The sequence below is a fragment of the Triticum aestivum genome, chromosome 6B, assembly GCF_018294505.1.
Source record: "Triticum aestivum cultivar Chinese Spring chromosome 6B, IWGSC CS RefSeq v2.1, whole genome shotgun sequence".
Taxonomy (NCBI): domain Eukaryota; kingdom Viridiplantae; phylum Streptophyta; class Magnoliopsida; order Poales; family Poaceae; genus Triticum; species Triticum aestivum.
Window position 1 is genome coordinate 652,617,367 of NC_057810.1, and position 5,189 is coordinate 652,622,555.

Below are 5,189 nucleotides of genomic sequence, written 5' to 3' on the forward strand. Positions count from 1 at the left end.
AGACGATTCCCGGCAGTTATTTGAAACCCCAACAGTTCAGTTGCCCTGGATGGTTGAAGCTTTGCCGGCAGTTAGAATTATTTCCGGCATACAACTTTTCCCCGGCAGTTTAGCAATTCAGGGCAGATTGTAGTATTCCTCGCAGTTAGTCTGCCTGTACTTGTATTAGTGCGAACATATAATCTCCTATACTTGTGTCTAGTACTATTTGTGCCATATATCATTTATACATGTAGTTCATCTCAAAAAAATAATTAAGGTTGCATCACTTAAGAGATAATGTGTACCAATATAGTATATATAAGCAATCCATCATGCATACAAAGGTTCACAAGCTAGTCCAGTAGTACTACGGGACAACCAAAAGAACAAAGCTCCATCGCCTGCCTACATGCACACATAGGCATACACGTCCAGCATTACAGGATAGCCAAAAGCACAACCATCCAGAATGTCTACATGTACACATAGGCATACATACGTACATTCTTAAGACCACTATTACATCACAGGCAAAAGTGCAAAATAAGGGATCTAGTTTTAGTTAGAAACATATGCTAGTAGAAGATCCGTTCAACTCACAAAACATGCCTCTTGAAACTTGTGGATACAACCTGGCAGAAATCAGTAACAACATTAAAGGTTCAGAGCCACTGAATATGACATAGGGTTTGGACACAGTAAGTAAATTCATCATATGGGGAATTTTCAGAATGGTGCAACTGAGAGCAAATGATGGATAAACATCAATATACTTCATTCATGTAACTAAATCTGCAGCGATAAACTAGCTGGAAGGCTGGAAATTAACATAACATCCCCACAAAGGCACAAACAAAAATTTCGGAAATAGCCTGCAGATTGTAATACGGTCATAAGTTCACATGCCGCTGGTGAACAATTACCTCATGCAATGAAATTTTATATTTCGTGAGCTAGCAAAGTTGATTTATCACATCAGTTGCACTTTTGCAAGACCTAGGTGGAAGCAACACTTGGGCTCCCTGAGTTATCAATTACACAAATCAACAGATTTGTTATACATCAAGAATTATTCGCAGATGGAAGCAAAGATCTTAATAGAACTTCCTAGAATTAAGAAAGCATCTAACACATGGCTAAATGAAAGATGGCAGTGGATGATCACTGAATTGTTCGCATTTATGCAGCCTACAGCCCTTGATGGGTGGCAGTAAATATGAGTTTGGTCTGTTTCATACATGAGAGCCGCAAAGTAAGATTATAGATTTATTAACAAATCAATTGTATCAGGTCAGAAATGGATTATATTTTAAATTTTGCAACAGGAATAGTTAACTTTTGTCTATACTCGAGGTGATTTACAACTGAGGTTCGATCTTTTCATAAAGTAGTGGCTGATCCTACATTTCCTGGTGCTACAGATTCTCCTATCAACTTGCAGAATTGCTGAATATTATGGCAAGCTATGATTACTTTTCAATAGAATGGCCCTTGTGATCAGAGTTGCAATACCTTCTAACAATCTGCAATGCCGTGTAGATGTGGGGACTACTACCGGCTTTCATGGTTGCTTCTGCATAACCTTGTGATAAATCTCCATCTGCATATATACATAGGATTATCAGTAGGATGCAATTTGACCTACAGCTGCAGAAATAAACGTGATCAGAAAGAAGTTTTACATATCTACGAGGCCAAGCAATAGATCGCCCGAGAACATTCGGCATGGTCCTCACATTTCCAGGGAGAAGGATTCAACTCAGGTTCTATACTACTATAGAGAGTAGTGCTGGACATCTCATAGAAAATTAACTCAATACATTGATTAAGGGTCAGTTTGGTTTGCACCCTGGGATCCCTGCCTGAAATTTTTTGGTGCCTGGCATGCGCCTGGAAAGTTGAAGTTTTCTGCCTGCCCAGGCTAGCCACGCAGCGGTGTGTTTGGTTTCTACCCTAGCCTGCTGCTTTGTCCTTTTGTGATTAGAAAACCTTTTTTAAACAGTGGACTGTACCTCCTGTGTCCTTTATTAGTGCCAGGCGAGGCTGCGGCCCGTCCAGGCGAACGAAACCGAACGCCTGGACCAGGCTAATCACTCTGCCTGGGCATTTTCTATAATTTTTTTATTTTCACCAGGCTAATCACATAACCAGGCCAGGCAAGTATTTTCTTTCCCAGGCACAAACCAAACAACTACCAGGCCAACTCCAGGCACTATCCAGGCCAGGCATATATAGGTGTGGATGCAAACCAAACTGACCCTAACTCCGACAGTAACTCGTAATTCTACTCAAGTGTATAGCCAACAAGCATTATGAGAGAATAAGACAAATATGGAACATAACCCCCCCTTTTTTACAGTGGATATCACTCCAAATCTCCCCTCTCTCTAGTTTCTATCTTCTATTTATATTTTAAAATCACTTTTTAACAAGACATGTAGCTGCCGAGAAGCTTCATTTAAACAGACCAACTATGCATGTGAGGAGAAGGCAACCCAGATTAAGGAGAGATCATTCAGATCACGATATGTATAGCCATGTGTATTTGAATTCAACATTGATGGCTAACCTTATAACATGTTTAGCTTGGAAATACCACCAAATGAACATCACGATGACTTGAAAGGTAATGCTACAGGGGGAGTTTACATATTTGCAAAATGGAAAGAGGTGTCACCACAAGCCAAAGCAGTATATTTTGGCATGGCTCAATGGCCATGAGCACAAAGAGCATGAGAGCAGAGGCTTGCCTCCTCCCCCAGAACCAAACAAGGGAGGTGTTTTAAGTGAGCGTAGCGTCGGAGCTAGCAGAGCTGCTTGGCTAGCCAAACTTGTGCCCAGCAACCTCGCTGGTGATGTTGGATGTCTCGTGTGTACCTGCGTGAGGAAACCAAACAACAGAGCTTCAGGGAAGGGAAGGGATTGGAAGATGAAAAGCCAAGATTAATTCTAACAAAACAAGAACTTAAAATGTTGTTTCTAGTAGGTTTCAAGCATAGGAAATAATTACAGAGCAATCAGCAAGTCCACCCATCAAGCCATTGTGAAAGCATGCAAATCCATTTCATGGAAGGTGAAAAGCCAAGATTAGATCCTAAGAAAACCAAAACTTAAAACTGCTACTGCTGGCAGGCTTTCCCCACAGGCAATAAATGCAGAGCAATTGCAAGTTAGCAAGTCCAGCCATCATGCTACTAGCTATTAAGCAGACAAAAATGAACAGATGACCTAGAAACAATTCGATGAACTTAATTTCGTACTCTCCCTATTTTCTGTAGGCTAAATAAGTTAGTCCAAGACAACAATATTCTCAAGCAAAACAAATTGTGGAAAAAACTATAACTTTCTGCTGTGAAATCCCCCCAAAGGACATTTGTTGCATCCTTATACAACAGTGTATGGGAGACTCATATTTTACTATCTAACCTGCATATCAATCACGATCCCAACTTTTTCCATTGTGCGCAAATATGATTCTGCAGTTTCCACCTTAACAGTTGTCAATCTGTCATGTACAAAAGAGTGAAATCCCTCTACAGAAAAATTAGATAGCACTTCTTTTATCAACAAAATACTGTATTCCACCATTTTTAGGACTATAGAAGTTTTGTCAAGAACATTAACTGATAAGATTTTACTGCAATATGCACTTAACTTGGTGCTAGTGATTTGCATGGATATGTGTCATTTTTTCTTAGATGGGATTGCTGCTGCATATTTATTCATAGCAGAAATAAGATCCACAAGGGAGGGTTCATCCAGTTTTAGTCTGACCATACACATACATACAAATTGCTAGAACCAAAACATTTCATATATCAGTACAATTGCAAGTCGCAGGGCTGGATGATGAAGAAACAAAACATACAGTATAGGTTGAGATTTGGTGGGTATGAAAACCATACCTTTGCTTGAGGGCTGGCTTGGCCGTGGTGTTGATGAAGCGCGTATAGGAAAGGAGAGCAAATCGAGAGAGGGGAGCGGTCCTTGTCCCGTATACTAGGGTTGGAGTAGCGCCGATAGTGGGGCTGAGCCATGCGGCGTGCCATGAAGAGCTCTTTCTCCTCCTCCTCCTCCGTCAGGTCCCTCTATGGGTATGCTGAGTTCTTCTGCAGCAGTAGCACGAACTTGACGAAGACAGGAACCAAGTCAGCGAACTCGAACTGAATCGAATCAGAGAGAGAGAGAGAGAGAGAGAGAGAGAGAGAGAGAGAGAGAGAGAGGCGTGGGGAGGAGAAGAGGGGGCAGAGAGGGGACCTTCTGGATGAGCTCCATGGCTTGAGCACCGTGGATCTGGAAGCACCATGGTGGATCTGGCCGCCGGTTGCCCTGCTGCTCGGTTTGGACCAGATGCGGCGGCGGCTCTGGATGGGGATGCGGGTGCGACGCGGATGCGGATGAGCGGGGCGTGCGTCGGAAGTGCAGATGTTTGGAGTTATCGATGGGGATTGGGTGACAGCATGAGTACGGGATTCAGGGGCGGCGGTGCTGCGTCGAGGCCTGGATGGGGGATGCAAGGGGCAGCGGGTGATGCAGGGGATGGGGCCGGTGGTGCTTGGCGGGGCGGCGAGTATGGAGGTGAGCCGCGACGGCGCTAGGGTTGCCGGCGTCGACGGCGAGATGTAGTGCGGCGGCGTCGACGGCGAGATGTAGTGCGGCGGCGTCGTTGGCGAGATGTAGTGCGGCGGCTGATACGGGAGGGAGAGTGGATAAGGGGAAAATAAGGCCGCGTGACCGCGGTGGGCTTCCAGTGCCTTCTAAAATTTTCATTCTCCCGCGGGTGAGTCGCGCGCTTATTTGGGCCTCGATTGTTCCGTGTCCGCTCCAGCTTTGGTTACTGGCAGTGTGTTCGCCCGTAAATGTAATTCGGGGCATTTGGGCCGACCCTAGAGATGCGGGCAGATTGTCTGCCCAAATAACTACGCCATTCCCGGCAGTTATCTTGACCTATATAGTCTTGCCCGTCACATATATCTTTGGAGGCAATTAATTGACCCCAATTCGTGATCATTCCCGGCAGATAATTGCCCCTAAATTTTTGACATGGTGTAGTGTTACTTGAAGGATATTACTCAATCCATAGGTAGGTATAGTGGACTCTCATGGCAAAAACTGAGTTTAAGGATATTTGGAAGCACAAGTAGTATCTCTACTTGGTGCAAGGAATTTGGCTAGCATGAGGGGGAAAGGCAAGATCAACATGTTGG

General features: G+C 44.0%; 1 long non-coding RNA gene across 4 annotated transcripts; it reads right to left on the minus strand.

Annotated features, from left to right (window-relative positions):
• Positions 1-269: 269 nt before the first annotated feature.
• LOC123138520 (uncharacterized) lies at positions 270-4,727 on the minus strand. Of its 4 annotated transcripts, XR_006469218.1 has the most exons (6): positions 4,240-4,726; positions 3,888-4,109; positions 3,409-3,487; positions 1,665-2,859; positions 1,495-1,582; positions 270-614 (listed from the first exon to the last, which is right to left on the minus strand). It is a non-coding gene; the product is annotated as an uncharacterized lncRNA (long non-coding RNA). The 4 variants fall into 4 exon arrangements; XR_006469219.1 differs by having other exon boundaries at positions 1,495-2,859; positions 3,409-3,458; positions 4,240-4,727; XR_006469217.1 differs by having other exon boundaries at positions 1,495-2,859.
• Positions 4,728-5,189: the final 462 nt, after the last annotated feature.